Raw genomic sequence first — 23,636 nt, 5'->3', positions numbered from 1 at the left:
TTGTAACATATATATCATTACTTCATTCCTTTTTATGCCCATTGGCATTCCATTGTATGGACATACGACATTTTGTTTCCACTCATAGTTGATGGACTTTTGAACTGTTTTGACCAGGGCTATTATAAAAAATGTTGCTGTGTGCATTTATGTATAAATTTGTGAGTCTACACATTTTCAGTTATCCTGAATGAAGCTATAGAAGTGAAATTGCTGGGTCACATTGTATCTATTTTTATAATGAAGAACTATCAAATTGTTTTTCCGGGTAGTTGTATCATTGTACATTCTTACTAGCAAATTTTAAGGGATTCAATTTGTTCATGTCCTTATAAACATTTGTTAAAATATCTTTCATTTTTTCTTTATAACTAAACTGGTGGGTTTGAGACACAAACATTTAGTGGGTAAGACGATATTCCCATACATACCACATGCATGTGCACATTTTCCTATCGTTAAAGTCTTTTATTAATGTGGCATGTTCATTTTAGTTAATGATCCTATACTGATATATATATATATATATATTTTGGTACTGGAGATCGAACTCGCGATCTCATGCTTGCCAGGCAGGCGCTTATGCCACTGAGCTAAATCCACAGCCCTAGATATATCATCATTAATTCATGGCCATTTTTCACATGAAGATTCACTCTAGGTGCTGTAAATCCTGTGAGTTTGTATAAATGTGTAATGATATGTATTATAATATTATATAAAATATCATAATATACAGAGTAGTAGAATTCTTTCACTTAGAAATATGCATTTAAATTTCTTGCATGACTTTTCACACCTTGAAATCTTCTTTATTTTGGTAAATTCTTTTCTTTTGAGGACAATTTTTATTATTGTATATTTTCTCTCAGACTAATGAGTTTTATTTTGACAGATTTGTACAAACATATGACATATTTTAATCATTTCCCTTTTTACCTTTTCCTCCCACCTTTCCCTCTCGTTTCACATTTTTTGGAGATTCAATGTGTACATAGTAATTTATATATTGATTCCCCAGTTACTTATCTTACACCATCTCTCCCCTCCCCCCATTCTTCCTCTTGTCTGTTAATAGTCTCTTTTCTACTTATTATCTTTTTTTAGATTACATATATTAGAGAGAACATGCAGTCTTTGTCTTTTTGATTCTGGTTTGACACACTCTCTCTCCCTTCCTCTCTATGTATACATATACACTATATATAGTATATATATATATTTATATATATAAATTTATATATATATATATATATGTTTCAATTTTTTTTCTCACTCTATGGGTTATCTTTCCACTTCCTCTGTGGTATTAGCACAGAATTTTTGTGGCACCTTTCTCTGTAGTAGTGAACTGCCTTGATGTGTGAGGTTAATAATAAAATTGAGGATCTTTAGTCATTAGGGAAATAAAAATCTGAACTACATTGAAGCTGAGTGTGGTGGTACACACCTTTAACCCCAGCACTCTTGGGGCTTGAGGCAGTAGGATCACAAATTCAAGCCCAGCCTGGGTTATTTAATGATTTGGTGAAACAATGTCTCAGAATGAAAACAAAACAAAAAAACAGCTGCAGATATAGCTCAGTCCCATGGCCTTGAATTTGTTCTCCAGAATAGAACAACCAAAAGGCATCATGTGCACTAGGCAAACACTACCACTCAGCTACACCCCAGACCTATTTCTTCATTTAAAACCATGGAATCTGTTGTCACAGATTAAAGTGTTTTCCACTGTCAAGGACTATGCTAGGCACTGTTGTATAACTACTGAATATCTACTATCTCTTTTACTTTGTCAACAGAAGTCCAGGTTTTATCCATTATCTGTGCTTCAGTGATGGTGACAGTTACTTACTGAAGTAGTAAATCCTGATTAGTCTAAACTAATCATACTAAGTTCTTTCTTTTCGCTAGTGTTTGCAATATGGACGTATAACTCAATTTTCATGAATAATATTAACAGGGATGTTTTGATGTGGGTCTTTTTGAAGTTGTTTACTTAACCTTTGAACATATCCTCAGGATGATATAGTTTCTTCTCTGGTTGTGGTTATATGTAGATGTTTTGGCTGGAAATGCAGCAATTATCTTATGACTGTGAGAAGAATAAACTTGAGAACAAAATAGACACTGCATGGCAGACCAGAAAGATGGAAAAAACCTTGTCCTTAAATTATTTTTGAGACACTAAAAGAATGCAAGAAAACAAACAAAAATCCCTGGAGCCACCTGACCCTGGCACTTTTCAATAATGTGATAAACATTTTTTAAAACAGTGCATGCTTTTTGGAGGACTTTGTGTTCCATATAGCTCAAAACATACAGTTACTCCAAAACACAGGTCATTTCCTCTTCATTTCTGGTACTGCACACATTACTGCCTACTCAGCTCCACCAGTTCAGTTTGGTGCCACAAGAGTTGCACAATGCAGTTCTATGTATGTCTCTGCATTTATGTGCCATCTGCTATGTTCACATCTCTGATTTCTGATTCCTTCAACTCTATTCATTTTTATTTTTCAATTTTTTTTATTTTAAAGAGAATAAAGCAAAGCAAAGCAAAACAAAGCAGAGAAGTGTAAAACAATGCAAATAACACAAGATTTCAGCAAAAAGACAGCAGGAAATCAATAATGGCTACCATAATGTCTCTTGTTTTCTTCAATATAGTTTCCCATAGTTTCATACACAATAAGTTTATACACACCAAAATAGTATAAAAGCAATCAAAAGAATGAGAGTCTTAAAGGTGTTCAAGGCTCTTGTTTTCTTCAAAATAGCTGTCCATATCTTTATATGGACAATCAAATATCTGTCCATATCTTTATATTGCAATCAAATAATGTAAAACAGACTAAAACCAATCAAAACCAAGAATAAAAGCATTATTGGCTTTACAATCAAAATGAGGAAATCACCAATGGCTACCATGGTGTCTCATTTTCTTCACTGTAGTTGTTCATACTATCACACATATTAAAATCAATTATTGTTTACACTTTAAGTGAAAATCTAGGCATGTATAAGCCTATACATGTACATCTATCCCTTTTGTACTGCCGAGAAAAACAAACAACAATTAAATAACTATAACTAAGAGCCCAAAGTAATAACAATGTAGGCTTTCAAAACAAGGTGATAGGAACATAACACTTTTTATTGTTTTGCATAGTTATCTTCATAAGTCTTATTCAAATTACCAGATCTATTTATGAAAATTGATCTAATCCTATGAATCTAATTCTATGGGTAGTTAATTTTTTTCTACCTTTTCCTATTTGGAGTGTAGTTTCTTCACATTAAAATTTCAGCCATAACTGACCCCATGCATCCAGCTGTTCTCACAGGCTTTCTATAAAATTACCCCTTGCACTAATGCCAGAACCTTGTATCATAAGAGGCACTCTTTCTTTATTTACTATTTTTTACAGAAAAAAAGAAAGAAAAAAACAGACAAAACAGAAAAATGGGTTCATAATTTCGAAGAAACATATTAACACTAAGAAATCACTAGTTGGTAAGTTACATATTGTCATCTTAGAAATAGTTGTTCAAGTTAGAAAATCAAAGCATAAAAAGTGACTAGGCACTCAAACATTCACGGTGGAAAAAAATCTGTTCAACAATCTAATGAAAACTTAGTAATATGGTAATCTGTGTTACACACTTAAACATACATATAGTTGTACCATTTAGAGCACTTTCCCTCCCCTTCATGTTGACAATATCTATTATACATTTTGGATCTTATCATTCTTTCAGTTTTTAAATTATTTTTTTCACACTTGAGAGACAATGTGGTTCTTACAAAGGTGGGTCTTATCTATTTCACTTATGAGGATAGTCTCATGTTGCTTCCATTTACCTTTAAAGGCCTCAAGATTATGCTTTTTTATAAGCTGAGCAGTATTCCAGTGTATAAAAATACCACATCTTTTTCATCCACTTTGCAGTTGATGGGCCTTTTGGTTGTGTTCAAGATTTAGGTCACTTTTTGAATGTCATTCTAAATACTTTAATTCTACAACCTGAACAGCTATTTCGAAGATGACAATGTGTAACTTACCAACCGGCAATTTCTTACCTTTTGTTTGTCTGTAATTTTGTATTATTTCTACCCTTTTTTTTAATCTCCATGTATTTTTTTCGTTTCCTTTTCTTTAAATAAAAAAAAAAGATTTAGCTATTACAAAGTGTGCTGCTATAAACATGGGTGCAAATACATCACTGTGACATGATTTTTTCCATGCTTCTGGGAAAATACCCAGGAGGGAAATAGCTGGCTTTAATGGAACTTCCAATCCTAGTTTTTTTTGAGAAATCTCCATGCTGCTTTCCACAGTGGCTGCACCAGTCTACACTCCCACCAACAGTGGAGAAGCATTCCTTTTTCCACACAGCCTCACCAACATTTATTATCAGTTGATTTATTGATGGTAGCCACTCTTTCTGGAGTTAGATGAAATCCCAATGCTGTTCTAATTTGCATTTCTCAAATGACCAGTGATCGTGAACATTTCTTCATGTATCTTTTTGCCATTTGTATATCTTCATCTGAGAACTGTGTGTTCATCTCAGATTTCCATTTTTGAAAAGGGTCTGACTGTCTGACTATCTTTGTAGTTCTGTTTGCATCTTCTAATCTGTTGCATTGGTTGTTGGGTGTATTTCTTTGCCAGTACCATGCTGATTCTATCACTGTGGATTTGTAGTATAATTTCAAGTCAGGAATTGAGAGGCTTCCTGCATTGCCTTTGTTGCCCACAAGTGCCTTTGCTATTCTAGGTTTCTTCTGTTTCCAAATGAATTTTAGGTGTGTTTTCTCTAGATCTGTAAGGTATGTTAGTGGTATTTTGATGGGGATTGCATTAAAGCTGTAAAACAGTTTTGGGAGTGTGCTATTTTCATAAAGTTGGATCTTGCTAACCAAGAGCAAGGAATATCCTTGCATTTTCTAATATCCTTGTTATGGATTAAGAACTGGTAGTCAACTTAACACCAGCTGGATTACATCAGCACGGCACTGAGCAAAGATGCTCCACCTGAGGAAAGTTGCCAAGATAAATAGGTGGAGAAGAAGAGAGGGTTGAGGTGTTAATGCGTTGTTGCATGGAGGCATTGTGGGTTTTCCTACAAGTTGCTGTTTAAGCTTTTGGTTCTCCTGGAGAAGCTTTGGTCCTCACATTCGAGCATTGCTTCCTGGCTCCGGAGGGGAAGACATGTGCTGCTTGGTCTCCAGGATGAACTCGTCACGCTGCTTCCTGGCATGTACCAGACTGTGCTTGTGGTCGGAGGAGCTCAGGGCCTCCGTGTCACTGAGGATGGCTGTGGTGCCTTTCAGGATAGCCCTGGTCTTTGTTGTGAGTGTGACTTCTCAGCTCCAGCATAGATCCCTCATCCCACTAGCACAGCACTTTCATCCTGCTGGCATAGACTTTCTGGCTTCCACTGCTGACCCTTGGGTCTTCCCAGCACAGATCCATAAAAGAGACTGGTGTGAGTCCTTCTCGTGGGCTCTGGACCTCCAGTTGGACTGGTGGGAGGCATTGTCCTGAACTCTGTGTTTTTATCTGGACTCATGTGGGACATTGCTGTGGGATTTAGGCTCTTGACTAAATAATCTAGGTCTTTGGTGTTGCAGATAGATTTCCTGCATTTTCCTGTGTTAACTCCCGGTGACCATTACAAAAATAATATTATAAGCTCCATGTACTGATCCTAATTGTTCTCTGTATACAACCTGTAACTACAACAATCCTCTTCACTATCCTTTTTTTAGAGTAGTATAATTTTCAGCATATAGGTCTTTTACATTCTTGGTTAGCTTGATTCCTAGATATTTCATTTTTAAGGTGCTATTGTGAAAGGTGTTATTTCCATAATTTCTGTCTCAGTGAGTTTTTTGTTTGTGTACAGGAATGTTATGGATTTTTGAGTGTTGACTTTGTATCAAATTGCTGCTCAATTTGATTATTACTTCTAGTAGTCTTTTAATGAAGTTTTGTGGGTCTTCTATATAGAGTATCACGTTATCAGCAAATAATGATAATTGAACTTTTTTCCTGTTTTTATTCCTTCTATTTCTCTCTCTTGTCTGATTGCTCTGGCTAGTGTTTCTAGAACTATATTGAATAGGAGTGGTGGTAGTGGACATCCTTTTATTGTTCCTGATTTTAAAGTGAAAGCTTTCAGTATTTGTTCATTTAGTATAATGTTGGCTGTTGGTTTGTCATAGATGGCCTTTATGAGATTGAGGTAGATACCATCTATTTCCAGTTTCTGTGGTTTTTTTTTATCATGAACAAGTTTTGGACTTTATCAAAAGCTTTTTATACATCTATTGAGATGATCACGTGCTTTTTGTTTTCGGCTCTGTTGATGTACTGTATTATATTTATTGATTTGCATATGTTAAACCATTCCTACATTCCTAGAATAAATCCCACTTGGTTATGTTGTATAATCTTCTTGATGATTTACTGCATTCTTTTACAACTATTTTATTGAGAATCTTTGCATCAATGTTCATTGGTGAGACTGGCCTATAGTTATGTTTTTTTGGTTGGGTGTTTCTCTGGTTTTGGTATCAGAGTGGTACTTTCCTCTAGGAATGAGTTAGGGAGGATTGCTTCTCTTTTGATTTCATTGAAGATTTTAAGAAGTATTGGCATGAAATGTTCTCTAAATTTCTTGTAGAATTCAGGCATGAATACATCAGGACACTGGCTTTTCTTTGTTGGTAAGTTTTTATTCACATTTTCAATTTCAATAGCTGATATTGGGTTATTGAAAATTGTTATATCTCTTTGATTGAGCTTTGTTAGTTCAAATGTTTCTGAAAATCTCATCATTTCCTCTGTGTTTTCCAACCTGTGTGAGTAGAGATTTTCAAAGTAGGTGTTCATGATCTTTTGCATTTCCATGGGATCTGTAGTGATTTTTCTCTTTTCAGTCCTTATTGCATGAATTTTTTTCTTTCTTTTTCTTGATATGATTGGCTAGAGGTTTATCAAGTTTGTTTATTCTCTCAAAAAAACTCTCAAAAAAGCTCTTTGATTCTTTAATTCTTTGTATTGTTTTTGTATTTTCAATTGCATTAATTTTTGCTCTGAACTTTACAATTTCCTTTCTTCTATGAGCTTTGGGTGTGATTTCCTCTTCCTTTTCTAGGAGCTTGAGAAGTAGCATCACGTCGTTTATTTATGCTTGCTCCATGTTCTTGATGTGACAGTTTATTGGTATATATTTCCCTCTTAGGACTGCTTTCATTGCATCCCACCAGGTTACAGTTTGTTGTATCCGCATTTTCATTGAATGGTAGGTATTGCTTTATTTCTTCTTTAATTGCACCTGTAGCCCACTGGTTGCTCAGAAGGTTGTTGTTTAATTTCCATGTGTTTATGCTGGCTTTGTAATTTTTTTGCCATTAATTTCCAGTTTCAGTGTACTATGATCAGATATTATGCATGGAATAATTTCAATCCCTTTGCATTTTCTTAAAAATGTTTTCTGGGTAATTGTATGGTCTATTTTGGAGAATGCCCCATGTGCAGCTGAGGAAAATGTATATTCTGATGTAGTTGGGTGGAACACTCTGTAACATCAGTAGATGTCCAGTTGCTCACAAGTATGTTCCAGTTCTATTATTTATTTGCCAATTTTTTAAAAAAATTAATTTAAAAAGACTAAACAAAACAGAAAATGAGTAGAAATAATACATATGTTCAAAGAAAATATAAACAGTAAAACATCACTAGTTAATGTTTACATACTATCCTTTTACAAATACTTGTTATAGATACAAAAATGGAACATATAAAGTGGGAATTCAAACAGCGAGATTGCAAACAGTTCTGTTCAACTATCCAACAAAAACTTAGTAATATGGTTGTTAGTCCTATACACTTAAACATACATGCAGTTTTCCATATCTTCATTTATGTTGGGATTAAACAAACTAAAGCAGGCTAAAGTCATTCTGAACAAAGAATAATAGTATTGCTTGATTTCATATCATGACATTCTGGGATCAGCACTGGGTACTGTAGTGTCTTTTTAAAAAAAAAATTTATTTAAAGAAAGACTAAACAAAACAGAAAATGGGTAGAGACAATACATATATTCAAAGAAAAATAGTATGCAATCACTAGTTGATGATTACAGATTGTCTTCTTACAAATAGTTATTCAAGATACTAAAGTGGAGCATATAAAGTGGAGATTCAGACAGTGAGATAGCAACCAGTTCTGTTCAACTATCCAACAAAAACTTAGAAATATGGTTATCAATCCTATACACTTAAACGTACATGCAGTTATCTCTGTTCAGCTGGCCAACCCCTGACCTCAGTGTGACTGCGCCTCCAGTGAGTCAAAGTGGTTGGACCTCGGATGGCTCAGCAAGTCACCCGCTGCGGTGGAAGCACTAAACCTTTAGCTGTTCCAATAATAGCACTGGGACTATATGTTTGATTGGTTCTTCTCACCTTAGTTTCTTCTTGGCATGAGAGAATTCATCTCCCTCTGTTTAGGGCTCCCCATGCTATATTATTGTGAATTCTACATTGAATCTCTCAGAGTGTCTCTGTAGCCAGCATTATGTGTCAGCCATCTTTGTTCCAGCTCCCTCTCTGCTGACTTTTTGTCTAGTTGATCTATCTCTTTGTGACAGTGGGTTATTAAAGTCTCCTATTACAATTGTGTTCCTGTGTATTTGAGTTTTTGTGTCCATTAGTATTTGTCTTATATAGTTGGGTGTTCCTATATTTGGTGCTTATATATTTATAATTTTTAATTCTTCTTGAATTTTTCCAGTAACAAGTATATAGTGAACTTTATCTCTTTTAATTATTTTAGGCTTGAAGTTCACATTGTCTGCAAACAGAATAGCTACTCCTGACTTTTTCTGTTTTCTGTTGCATGGAATATTGTTATCCATCCTTTGACTTTTAATCTATGCGTTTCCTTTTGAGTCACATGTGTTTCTTGCATACAGCATATTGTGGGATCATGTTTCTTGATCCATTCTCTCAACCAATTTCTTTTGATAGGTGAATTGAGACCATTTATTTTTATGGATACCACTGATATGTACTGGCTCAACTTTGCCATGTTATGTTCCAGTTGTTGATTTCTCACTTTCCACCCTTGTTTAATTTTCTTGTCCAACCTGGTGCTGTCTTTCTGCTGTTGTTCTCGAGATTGTGGTCATTTTTGTCTCTATCTAGTATGTCTTCCAATACTCTTTCTAGGTTTGGTTTGGTGGACATGAAGTTCTTCAGTTGTTCTTTGTTATGGAAGTATCTTGTTTCTCCATGAAATTTGAAAGTTTTTCTGGGCACATCAGTCTGGGTTGAAAGTTGTTTTCTTTCAGAGATTGAAAAACCTCACTTCAAGCTTGTCTTAATTTGAGAGTCTGGGCTGAAAAGTCTGTCATTATTCTGATGAATTTTGCTTGATAGGTGAGTTGTATCTTTCTCTAACAGCTTTTAGTATTCTGTTTTTATGCTGTATATCTGGGATTCTAATTATTATTTTGGGTATAGATTTACGTTTTTGTGACTGTTTGGTGTCCTATATGCCTCACGTATTTGTATGTCAGATTTTTTCCCCATGTTTGGCAAATTTTCTGCTATTACTTCTGTGAATAGTTGGCCTATGTCATTTGTGTTGACTCCTGCATCTTCATTGATTCCTATTAGTTTTATATTGTTTCTCTTGGCATCATCCTGAAGTTGCTGGATTGTTATTTTATGTTGCTTTGTTGTTTTTAAAAATTCTACTCTAGTAATTGCTAACTGAGATCCTGTCTTCAAGGTACGAAATTCTATCCTCATCTTCATTTAAACAGTTTTGCCAGCTTTCCATAGAACTTTTTGCTTCTTGGATATCTATCTGAGTTTGTTTCTTAGATTCTGCTTGTTTTCTATATTGTTCATGCAAAGTTTCAATCAATTTACATGTTCCTGTTTTTTTTTAATCTATTTCTTCTCTGCCTATGCTGATCAACTCCTTTACTAAGGTTGTTATTTCTGTCTTTACATGGGAAACTATTTCTAATTTGATTTCCTTTTATAGCCTCATGGATTTATTTCTTTACTTCATTTACTATCTTTTTGGAGATTTCTCGGGTATGACTTTTAAAGTCCTCTATTTCAGTGATGCCTCTACTTGCTCCTGATCAGCTAGATGTTTGGCATTGCATTTTGCTTGTGTGTTTTGTTATTTTCACCCCTTGGGCAAATATTTGGTCCTTAATTTCCAACAGTCTCAACTGTTGGTAGTGTGGATCTTAGGATCCTACTGTGTTGTTGATGTTTGTCCAATTGCTGAGTACCACAATGGATAGGAGGACCAGTCACCTGAATTCCTTCTACAGGGCCTGGTGGGTGAGTCCTATATTCTTTCTAGGCTGACAACCCCAGGAGTATTAATGTAGGTCAACTCTTAGTTTCTGCTGTTCCTTTATCTCAGGTTTTTCCATGTCACCAAATCTCCCTGTCTATAGTGTTTGTGTTGGCTGAGGCCATACTGTGTCCCTGCTGTGTGCCTGTGTGTTTCATAAGCCCTTATAACTTTCTCCTGATTTCCGGTGTGTTACTTTTGAAGTCCTTTATTTCAGTGTCTCCTGTATTTGCTCCTGGTGGACTAGATGTTTCAGATTGCATTTTGCTTTTTTTATTTTGCCATTTTCCCCTTTTGAGTTAATATTTGGTCCTTCAATCTTACTAGTGTCAACTGTTGGCAGTATGTATCTTGGAGTCCTACTGTAATGTTGATGTTTGTCCAATTGCTGGGTTTCACAATGAATAGGTGCTCCAGCCACCTGACTTCCAATTGCAGAGCCTACTGGGTGAGCCCTATATTCTTCCTGGGCTGACAAGCCTAGTATTATTGATGTAGGCCAACTCTTAGTTAATGCTATTAGTTTATCTTCAGGTTATTCCAGGTCACCAAATCTCCTTGTCTATAGTGTTTGTCTCAGCTGAGGCCCTACTGTGTCCCTGTTGTGTGCCTGTGTGTCATGAGCCCTTTTGATTTTCTCCAAGTTTGGAGAATCCTTATTGGCACACTCCTTATCCTTCCTGATGTTTTCTGTGTGCAGGAAGGAGTCACCCACACTCTTGTCAAATTCATTAAGGTCTTACCATTAGTTAGAGGGAGCTTTAGTACTTCCCTATTTACCCATCACAGACCTCAATTTTACAGGCAAACTCACCACACTGACTGGAGCCTGCTGAGGTCTTCTGTTTAGGTGATGGGTTGCTGAATCTCACATCAAGCTAGCATGGTTAATCTGTTGTAGTAGAAGGTTCTGGGAGAAAGGGTAGGAGCCGGAGATCAACAGCAGCAGTATTAGATGTAGGAGGTGGGGGGGGGGTTCCTGAGCTGTGTGGTGTGGCAGTATAGGTGGTCAGGGCTGAAGGGCGGGTTGGTGACATCTGTCCAGATGTTCACGGGTTATGCAGAAAGCCTGTGGTGCGATGGCATAGGCAGCCCAGGGCTGAGGGGTGGGCCAATGTCGTCTGTCTGGGCATCCGTGGGATTATTTCCTATTTCTCAGTATGGTGCCCTCTTCCATGCAGATGCTCAAGCATTTGGGTGGCTGAAACAGGAGAATCATTGAAGTTCGATACCAGCCTGAACTACAAAATGAGCTCAAGGCCAGCATGGAACTGCATAGCAAGACCCTGTCACACAAAGACAAAAAAATGCAGCATTTAATGGACTCTCAATATCATTGGACACTATAAAAAATTTCACAATGATGTTTTTCCTCTATCCACTAAGAAATATAATCCCAAGGGACTCTTGTAAGTTCTTCAATTGCTCCACCAGCCAAAAACGCATACTTGCTAAGATGCATTTTAGGAAAGTCTCTTTGTGCTTTTCTGTGTAACTAACAGTGGGGAGTTTTACATCCAGTGTGTTCTGTGATATGTTTTCAGGTTCTTGCCAACTTAATCCATACATTCTTTGTCCTACTTGGCTGTCTGGATCACACACTGTATACTACTGGCAGATATTAGCATAATGCATTAATGCTTTGGAATCTGATGGTTGAAAGTATCCCCATGAAGGACCTTGTGCTGTTTACCTCTTACTGCCTACTCTTCCCTTGGTTGTTGCTCTACTTTTTAATCCTCGTATTCTCATTCTCCTTGAAATCCCTTGCTATTTCTTATATCTTATAAGAATGAAACACTATTCTGCTTAAATGGTTATGTTTTGATCTGCCCTGTTTTGCTGTTATGCCCTCTTTTTTTCTCAATCTCCACTCCATTATTTACTTTTTCATTTTTATCCGTTTAATTAAAGGGAAAAAAATAGCAGGATATAATATAGTAACCCACTTTGACTTTCTATTATCTCGATTTGAAGCCCTGTATTACTCTCACCATCTTGTTTTTGACTGAGGTTCCTCTATTCTGTTTTACTGGATAGTATCAGGTTCGAAAGTTTAGGCATCAGCTGAGAAGATAATGAGATTCATTATAACGCCCATTCTCGTTGACTTTTATCTACTTTTGAAGACCTACAATATCTCCAATGTTTTGGTTTTGTCGGTTTTGTTCTTTACTGTTTTGTTCAATTGTATTACAACTAATGATATAGGCAATTCTATTAGAGATAGCGGGAGGCATTATGGTAACCATTGTTGATCACCTTGTATTATGTTTTTATATTATCTATTATGTCCACCCTTTTGACTTGACTGATTCTGTTCTGTTATGTCACATTTGGTTTTACTCTCTTCCAAAAAAGCAATAAGAACCGTGGGAGCAATGAAACCCAAAATGTGTAATAGTCATTGTACAAAAGAGAGGAAAAGAAAGTGCTCTAAACTATATAACTGCATGTATATTTAAGTGTATAAGATAGAAAATGATATCACAGAGTTTATTGGATCATTGAACACAACTGTTTGCAGTATCATTGTTGGAATGTCCACTCTACAAGCTTTAATTTTGTGACTTGAACAATTATTTCTAAGATGGCAATATGTAATCCATTAACTAGTGATTTCCTACTGCACAAAAAAAAAAAAGAATGCTACACCCCAACGATACAATAATGAACATAATAGACCAATGTTTTGCCTTATAAGATTACATTCTAGATAGAAGGGCATACTCACAAAAAATATTAAACAGAGAGAAAGAAAAATAATTAGAAGCCATGTGATTAAAAGGGTAGTGATCATGGAATTGTAACTTCAGGTAAGACAGTCTCACTTGAAAGAAGTGAGGGAGGGAGTCATATGGATGTCTGTGGGCAAATATTTCAAGTTAAGAGGACAGAAGATGTTGAAGATCAGAGGTAAGAAACTGACTGGAAGGTTTCAAAGATAAGAGGACAATGCAGTTAAACTGAAGTGAACAACTGGCCTGAATGTTTTCACCTAAGAGTGGAAACAGAGAATCAGATTCTGTAGGGCCTTATGAGGCATTGTACCAATTTTATCTTTCATTCTACTAAGAACAATTTTTTTTCATTTAACAGTTATTTATTTTATTTTTTGAAACTTTAAATGGTCTTTTATTTTTTTAATTTTTTTATTTTTAAAAAGAAAAACAAAAGAGGCCAGAAATAATACAGAATTTTAAAAAACACTAAGAAATCGACACTAGATAATATGTTACTCATTGTTATCTTAGAAGTAGTTGCAAGATAAATAACCATACTCCTAATTCTCTGTTAGTTCATCATAAAGAACAACTTTTGAAAAAAGATAACAAGATTACTCTGGCTGCTGTGTTGAGAGCAGACTATGCAGATAGGTGAGCAATAGTGGAAGCAGCAAGACAATTAAGATAATTAACATCTAGGCACAAAATGCTAACGATTTTGACCAAGACAGTGGCACTGGAGCTGGCGAGAAGTGGTTGCATTCGGAGCCTGATTCTGAAGTTTATGTAACTCATAAATATGGATAATGGTGAAAAGAGAGCAGTAAGGATGAGTCTCAGAGTTTTAGTCTAGACAAATGGAAGTAATAGAGTTGTACTTTACTGACATGTCATAAAAAAGTGTTTAGAATGACAATTTTAGGAATTAGTTTGTGGTCTGTTGTGGTTGTAAAGCCTATAAGGCATCCAAATATAGAAGTTTGGTAAACAGCTGGATATATAAGCATGGAGATGTGGGAGAAATGTGCTCATTTTGGATTCCATCAATAGACAGGTAATGTTCAAGGATGGGTGAGATTACTAAAGAGTATCCCAAAGCTCAATAGATAAAGAGTAAGGCTAATACATCTTAGGGTACTCTATAAACTGGTTTAACAAGAAGAATCAGCAACAGAGATTGACCCTGAGAGGCCAATGAAATAGGTAAGTGTGGGGTCCTAAAAGCCAAGCAGCGAGGGAATGGTTGATCAAAAAAGTCATAAGAAAAGACAATGCATAAATGTACTTAAGCATTGGGTTGAGTAATACAAAGGAACAATGTAAAAGCTGATTTGGGTAGTGAGATTATGAAGTGTTTGATGGCAAGTAAAAATTGAAAACTTCCACTGAATTGGGGTACATACCAACCTTGCCTTATGCACTTGCTGCTTGAGCCCCATGGTATCAATAAAAACTATATCACTGAAGAAGAATGGATGAACTCCTAGAGCGACTTTGACTGTGACACTTGTTTGAAAATACAAGTTCTGGCCAGTGTAGTAAAGAATCCAGTCAAGAATCAATTGTAATACAGTAGCCTCGTCTCATTTATATGTTGACTTCTCTGTGGAAGGGCTTTAGCTGAAAACACCCATCTAACCAATGCAAACATGCCACAGAGGCTGTGACTCCTACAAGAATACATGAATGAATAAAAACAGATGGATGACTAGAGAGAGAAAATTGATGAAGAGAAGGATGGGATATACTGGGAAAAAGTTTTTAACACCATTGTCAAATCAAACTGATATACATATACTGCAATAACTTAAAGAACTGAGAGAGTGAGAAGAGTAATACAACGGTGGTAAGGGAAAATCAGAAAAGACGGGGCTGGGGATTTAGTTCAGTGGCAAAAGCACCTGCCTTGCAAGCAGTGAGTTTGATCCCCAGTACCAATAAATAAAAAAGGCAAATCAGAAAAGATGAAAAATATGATAAAAATAAAAATTCTTGAAATTCTTTAGTGATGTTTCTGAAAAAAAGAAATTAAATTTACTTACTGTTGATGCATTTGAAGATAATTAATATTTTATTCAGTGTTTCCTATGTACCACACATTTTATTTATTTTTTTGGAATTTAACAGTGATTGTTACATTACATAATCATTATCCTCAAAGTAATTGCCCAGGCTATCAGATACAGGCATTCAAGATTGATCAAACAATGTAATTCATCTTGAGAAGTTGGTACATGTACATAGCACATCTTAATTACTTTTCGTCCCTTTTCCTTCCCTTTTCCACCTCTTAATTTCCTTCCTCTTTGCAGAAGATCTATCTCCCTGTTTACAATTATCTATCTCCACAGATATTAATATAGTATTGGCTGCTCTTTTGGTCAAATATTTGACTATATTTGCTACTATAGTATTCTATGAGAATAATATAAAATACTAAGTAAATTATACCTAAATCATCACTAGAAAAGAAAATAGCTATTTACTAATTTCAAAAGTCTATGCAAACAATAACATTATTTAAATATAGCAAGTCTACCTCCTACAGATTATGGCTAACATATTACATTATTTCTCATAGCAGGAGAACTAGGTCTTAAAAGGTAGAAGCCAAACAAGTGTAAAGTCATATTATTTCTTTATATTTTTGATATTTGGTTTTGTGGTGTTAGGGACCAAATCCAAAGCTTTGTATAATTTATTTCTAGAGATGAATGGAAATTAATATTTACCTGCTTGTACAGTTACAAATGAGTTCATCTTGAAATAAGTCTTAACCATAGGAATCACCAAATGTACCCGAGCCTGATACAATGGTATACCCTTGTAGTTCCTGCTACTTGGGAAGCAGAAACAGGAGAAACCTTTGTGACCAACAGTTCAAAACCAATCTGGACAACATAGTAAGTCCCAGTCTGAAAAATAAATGTTCGACACAAGTTCAAGAAAAGAAGGAATCCAGATCTATTATTTTACTCTTATATGGGATGTTCTTATGTTTTGATCCCAAAGATCTGTGGATATCATTCCCTGGTATTTGTTGACTGAATTTCACAACAGGATGCAGGACATGACATACAGCTTAGTGATTTTTCCTATTATAGATGATGCCGGGAAAAACACTAACTCGTTTAAGCATTTGAGCCAAGCAATGAAATAGTCATTAAAATGTTAGAAATTTCCAAGTATGCTTTCTCACAGCAATTCATTGTAAAAATGCAAAAATTCAATGTTTGTAGCCAACTTTAGCAACAAATTACACCTCTATATTATGTACAAATTAGTAATAAATAGGTGCATGTTTACTTAGAACTGCAACAATGTGGAATAAAAGTATCACTTATTTTCTTATTCATCATTCTTTGAATGAATTCTAATCTACTTGTTATGCTTTCACCACATTAAACAATTTGGTATCTAAAATAAACAAGAAAGTAGTGTATGTAAAGGGTCCATATATAGAAGACTTTCAGGATGGGGCTATCTAATTTTCTTTCACTTCCTCAAAAACAAGGAATACAAAGATCTGCTGGTGGAGAACGGTTTAAAAATTAGAACCTTTGTATCTTAGTATGCTCAGGCCACCATTACAAATCCCACAAACTGAATGGTTTAAACAGTAAGAAATTTATTTCTCACAGTTCTAGAGGCTGGGGGACTGAGATCAGTGTGATTGCAAAGTAGATTTCATTAAGTTCTCTATTCTTAACTTGCAGGAGTCTGCCATTTTGTTGTATCTTCTCACAATCTCTTCTTTGTGCTAATGTGAACAGAGCAAGCTTGAGTTCTCCAGTGATCTCATGTACCTCTCAGAAACACTGTCTCCAAACACCATCACATTGAGAGTTAGAACTTCAACAGATGAGTTTTGGAGGGATGTAAACAGTCTGTAACATATTATAAACATCTATAATATGCATTTCAATGCCAGTACCTTTGAGATTATTTATTTTCTTTTGGATAAAAGATACAAATCAGATGCCTTTGTTATGGCTTCATTGTTTGCTCAACTAAAATTTCCCATTAATTTGATTATCAGTGTTAATGTATGCACAGTACTTACCAATGGTTGTTGACAGTTAGCATTGTGTCTGATTGGTCAGTGTCCATGCTGTACATGTCATTAAATATTTTAAATATTATTTCCTGATTTTGCATATTCTTTGTTATATATATATTTTTTGTTTGTCTGTTTGGTTATTGAGATAGAGTCTTACTGTTCAGTTTAGTCTGGCCTTAAACTCACTATGTAGATGAGACTGGCCTGGAACTCACAGTGATCTTCCTGCTCAGCCTCTTGAGTGTTGGGATTATAGGTGTGTTCCATCATGCCCTATTTTACATACTCTTTATTTGATAAATGTATTCTTCATTAAAGCATATAAGTAAATCAAAGCATTTAGAAGTAGGAATATTAAAAAATAACCAGCTCCTATTCTCATTAGTACTTGCATGTTATTTTCTGATTTTTATGTAATTCAAGCTTAAAAATTAACTAAGTGATCCCAAATACTGAAAGTTAGAGTTAGAAATCTCTTGAGTAAAATTTAAAACTTTTTATTGGGGTAACATTTGTACAAAATTGATCTTTTTTTGGTAGTGCTGAGGATTGAATCCACGGCCTCATGCATGTTAGGCAAACACCATACCATTGTGTTGTACCTCCAGCCTAAAACTATTTTAAAGTGTACTCACCCCATTATCTAGTTCCTGGAAATAAATGCCACTCTCATTAAGCAGTTACTTCCTGATTCCTCTTTGGTTGTTTCTGAGAGATGCTCCTAAGATGCTTTCTGTTTGCATTTGCCTTTTTAGACATTTCGTACAAGATGAGTTGCACTACAAATAACCTCATAAGTTTGTTTTCTTTCAAGTGGCATTATGTTTTGTAGATTTTTCCATATTGTACCACATATCTGTATTTTATTATTTTTATGACCAATTCATATTCCATCACATGTTTATTCCATAATTTTTTGTTTGTTGCTGTATATTAAGGCAATTTCTTCCTTTTGGTTGTCAAGTTAGACTTCTAAATATCCAATTAAGACTTTAAATTCCTCCATCTGTGAGTCGACCCCGCATTATAAACTTAAATACCCTAGCAGAAGCATTTTATTGTTTCATGTGTCTGTGTCCTTGGATGGCTGTGTTATTCCAGTTGCTGTTTTCCTAGTTGAAAATTAATGGAAGAATTGATCTCATATACTTAGCCTCCTCAACAGCAAACATTAATCAGAATCTACAATAGCAACTTTTCCTTTGCTTTCTCCTCTTGCCTGTTGATCAGTTCTTTCCTAAACATATTACCTTTCCATTGCTACTTTCACACTCCTGCTTTCTTTCCATCTGGTATTTGTCATCCATGTACTTGGTCCTCTGTGAGAAATCTGACAAATTCAATTGTACTTTTTTCCTGATTTAGACCATCCTTTGAAATTATTTGGTGCTACAAAACTCAGCCATTGTAATTCTAACCGTAAAAACCATTTTTTCCCTGTGGGTACAGTGATGCATATCTGTAATCCCAGCTACTAAGGAGACTGGGGCAGGGAGATTGCAACTTTGAGGCTAGCATGGCTAGCTCAGTGCTTCCTAGTTTCAAACCTCAGTAACGCAAAAGCAAAACAAAACAAAAATCAAACCAAGATCAACAGCCACAACAACAGCAGCACCAGTAGCAGCAGCAGCAGCAGCAGCAGCAACAATAACAACAATAACAACAACAACAACAACAGACACCTGTTTTGTGTGGTGCTGAAACCCAGAGCCTTATGCATGCTATGCAAGTAATCTACCACTGAGCTGTTCCTCCAGCGCAGACAACCATTTTTACGTTTAGTTTTTGGCTTGGTGGCAAAATAGTACATTTTAGTTACATAAACCAATTCTTATATATGTTATTTCCCTGACATAACAGAATGTATTAATCCAGTTAAGCTGTTTACTTGTTCTGAAGAAGAGATATGAGATTTATCTACATGATGAAGAAGAGGTCATGATGAAGAAGAGGTCAGTAGGGATAGATGACATGAAGGTGCCCATCAAATAATGCTATGTAGCAGCTGACTTTTCTGATCTACAGAAGCCCTTTCCAGGCAGCTTTATAAGATCTATAACCTTCACATTTCTCCTCAAGGTAAATTTATTGGGGATGTGGTTCTGACCTGAATTGCTCCTAAAATTTTTTATCAATCAGATTCTAAAGCTATGTTTGGAAATCTTGCTCAATGTTAGATTATTTGCTTAGTATGAATGAAGCATTGGGTTCTCTACCTAGCACTAGAAAAAAAAAAGAGAGATTCTACAACTAGCGGAGGCAACGTGAATATCTCCTCATACAGTGTTTACTTACCCAGTAAATCAATGATGGTAAACCTTTTAGAGCTTTCAGTGATATAAACAGCCCTCTATGGCATATGTGCCACAGATTCAAAACCATTGTACTAGCCAAACTGAGCGCATGCTTGCTAACCTGGGGCATAAACCTTTTGGGGACAGTGGGAGAATTTGGTATTTATATTTTATGCAAAACATTAGGACAGTCATTATGGGAAGAGGTAAATATGTCTTAGATGTCTATTTATTTAGTTGATAATATCAGTTTATTTTAAAAACAGTATACAATATAGTTGACTTTGGGGTATGCTGTTCTGTGGATTGTAGTATATCATTTTAATTTAAATTTTGACATATACAAAATGGAAGCACTGAAAGGCTTAAACCAGTCTTATAACTGAGGTATTTGCAGGTAAAAAATGAATATGGAATTTTGAGGAAATTCACAATGTATTTCTGTCATCCTCCATCTCACATTTCAAATTAAATATGAAGTTACAAATAGACCATTTGACTGTAAGTCTGCTGTTTCTTTTGTTGCATGGTAACTTATGATAATCAGATCATTCCGTGATCAACTGAAAAAGAAAGAATTTCCATAATTTTGAAAGATAACTGTTTCTGAAACGTGAAATATTTTTTACTTGCCTTGAATCTTAGCAAACTTTGTAAAGGCCTTTCAAAATGTTGGAAATGGAAAAAACAGTTTTGGTGATGCAAGACATATTGTATTTGAAACTTAATGTCTTTTTTTCTGTGCCCAGAATTAAACACAAGGATTCACATATGCTAAGCAAGCACTCAGCCACCAAGCTACACCCCCACCTCTGAACCTTCACATAAATATGTCACCTTATTTTTTTATTTTCATTTTTGCATGGGAATTTGTGTATTGAATAATAAGCTTACCTGATCTTATTTTTCAATGTCATTCTGACCTAGTACTTGATGGTTAACAGTCTCCTATGTTCTGTATGCTTATTAGTGGACCTATATTACAGAAAGAATATTTGTGCCAAGATGAGATTTGAATTTTTGTCCTATAATTAGGAAATTATATTTTATAAATATTTTCTGAGTCTCTGTTACATAGACAACATTGTTAGGTACCGAAAGAGGTACTGAACAAGATAGCACTTTTTTTGTCTTTTTGAGACAGGGTTTTGCTGTGCAATTCAGTCTGGCTTTGAACTCACTTTATAGCCCAGACTGGGCTTGAACTCCCAGCAATCACTCTGCCTCAGCCTCCCAAGTGCTGAGATTACAGGCATGTGTCACCATGCCTAGCTGCCTAGATGGTTATTTTCTTTACCATACGATTATTTGATTTTATCATGTACCCCATTTAGTTATTGTCAGTTCATGTTCCTCCACTCCTTGTGATGGGAAATGTGCTGTATCTCACTTTGTATACAAATATTTGAACTGTTTTCTGAACTATGTTTTTGGCTAAATTGAGATAAAACTAAGTCATTTTAATGTCCAATACTAAAGACAGACTGTGATAGAACTTGATTGTGAATTCAAGTCTGTCAGCAGCTTACTCTGTTATCAGAAATGTTTACTACTGTATTTCTATTACAATTTCTAGCAATTAAATTTCCTGACCAGATCATAAGATTAGTGTACTGATTTTCTTTCCTCCAGTATGAGGAGTTGTACTTAAATGAATGAGCTAATGAGTGGGCTTTTGGTAAACTAGAAGAGGCATATTAGATACATGAGATGTCAATGGTACATCTTAGGGAACAGGAGGTGAAAATGTCTTAAAGCAGAAAAAACACAGCATGATCTGTAAAAAGAAGTCCAACTTGACTGGAGTAGCATGTAGGATGGCAGGAGGGATTAACATAAGATAATGCAGAAAACTTTTATTACCTAGATATACAGTAAAGCTCATAACAGTGTCACAGTTAGTAATTGGCTAAGTTTTGACTTCCATTAACACTGGTAAAATCTTTCCTTCCCAGATACAGATAGTTTCTAGAACTTGCTAATTTTCTCCCCAAGGTGCTCCTCAGCAAATGCATGGATAAATTAATAGCTCATTATGCCAACTCCATAATCAATGTGAAGGTGTCCTATGGATTAAGCCACAAAAGGTTCTTCAGAGTCAAGGGTATGTATTCATATACTACTAGCTATAGTTTATATGTTGGCACTCAACAAGCTCTGTGGGTATAATTTTTGAAAATATGAATACTATCTGTTATTTCTGGGATTTTGAATACAAGCTATTTAAATCTCTCTCTGGCCCTCCCAAAAAATAAGGGTGCCGTTATAGTCTGAGAATAACTGTATGCATTAAACCAATCATATGTCTTGGTACCAAAAAGATAACAAGATGATACGTAGAGGATAACACATAGAAGATAACACATAGAAGACAGTTGAAATAGGAAATTACATTTTGCAGAAGTCTTTTTTACAACTGATTTTTATATGTTTAATGGCTTGAAAATTTTAAAGGCTAGCACAATCTTGAGGCAAAATGTCTACCAAAGCTGATTGTGAATATCTATTTCAATTCATTTATCCATTTAACAAATATTAGTTGATTACCCATCATGCACCAGGCCCTATACTAAACCTCAGAGACAATAGCTGAATAAAATCAAGTATATGCTGTCATGGAGCTTGCAAACTTTTGAGTGATAGATGATAAAAATATCTATCATCAAATAATCATAATTAGTCATGGAAAATTCTAGTAGGTTAAGGTGGGTTAATGAATGGGGCTAATTTTATTCATAGCAACCAGAGGCAGCTGCACCTAAGTAGTGTTTCAGTAGAGACATTAATGTAGTGAGTGAGTATACTTTGTGAAACTTCCTGGAGAAGATCATTCCAAAGGACCAAGGGAACAGGCAATCTGAGATGAGAATGAGTGTGGCATGTTCTAGAAATGGCTAGAAGAGTGCTGTTGGAGCAAGGTATACAAACAGCAGGATGTGAGGTTACAAAATTGAGAGAATTAAATAATCACAGAGGGCCATGTTGGCTCAAGATTGTGAGTTTTTAGGTTGGATTTAAAGAGTGATTAGAACTCACTGGAAAGAGTGAACAAGAGAGTAACATAATCACATTTATAATTTAAAACTCTCCGCTTGCTTTTACCTCTGTATACTTTAATATATTCCTAATGATGAACTGACAGAACCTCCTAAAAAGATCTCTAAATTTTTCTACTTTAGGCAAAAGGAAATTTATCCTAAGTGTACACCACAAGGGAACTCAACAGTACTTCAGTTGTCTTTCTTCAGGATTTCAGTTTTCATGCCCCTCTCTTGGGTGGACATAGTCCAAGGCCTTTCATCAGCGGTTTCCTAGAAGTGATCTACTTTGGGTTAAACACACACACACATTCTGTTACTGTGTTTTTCCCTCTCCCTAAGCCTGTGTGTAATAGAGTTCTGCTAATTTGTTGTCACTTTATTACTTGAATTCTTTGAAATAATTATTGACACAATAACAGGGCTCCTCGTATCATGATACTTACTATTTGCCTTGCACTAACAGTCTAATTTCAAAATATATTTGCAAATAATCCTCAGGGTCTATGATAAAAACCTGTCTTGTGAGGAGGGTCCTGAAGATGGTGGATAGATAATAGCAAGCAACAGAGGCTCTCTGAAATAGTCAACTTAGAATCCAAAAATAATACAGCGTGGGGAGTCCCAAACAGAAGGAGATAGAACTTCCCAACCCAGGAACAAATTAAGCTGAGAAAAACCAATTAAAAGTACAGTTCCAGTGATACGACTGGAACAGCTACAGTCTCAGTGCTGCCACTTGAACTCCCTGCTTGGACTCACTGCTGCTGCTGTGTTTGAACTGGCACAGCTGGGATGGCCCACCAGATTCAACACACTGGAGAGGCATTTGCACTGAGGGCGGGAGTTGGTGAACTGAATTGTGAGCAGAGCTGGCAGGGAACCCTGCATCGACTTGCAGTGAGTGAGCAGAATAAAATCACTTCCATATAGAAGGGGGAGCTCCAACAGATGATATTCTGGGATGGAGAAGATAGGCTAGAACAAATAGCAGCAGTGACTTCAGCCAGCTACTCCATTCTCAAGTGGGATTGGTGGGGTGCACTCGACCTGGGTAACGCCATGGACTAAGAAACATAGGGTAGCCCAAATCAAGTCCCTACCGCTGGCAGTGC

General features: G+C 35.7%; 1 long non-coding RNA gene across 1 annotated transcript; it reads left to right on the top strand.

The window, feature by feature from the left end:
- The first annotated feature begins 1,320 nt into the window (after window positions 1-1,320).
- LOC134475482 (uncharacterized) lies at window positions 1,321-19,974 on the top strand. Its single transcript, XR_010046630.1, has 2 exons — window positions 1,321-5,360; window positions 11,585-19,974. It is a non-coding gene; the product is annotated as an uncharacterized LOC134475482 (long non-coding RNA).
- Window positions 19,975-23,636: the final 3,662 nt, after the last annotated feature.

The sequence above is a fragment of the Cavia porcellus genome, unplaced genomic scaffold, assembly GCF_034190915.1.
Source record: "Cavia porcellus strain 051 isolate PalLab524CR breed Dunkin Hartley unplaced genomic scaffold, mCavPor4.1 scaffold_3, whole genome shotgun sequence".
NCBI lineage: Eukaryota > Metazoa > Chordata > Mammalia > Rodentia > Caviidae > Cavia > Cavia porcellus.
This window is presented reverse-complemented; position numbering and strand designations above follow the sequence as displayed.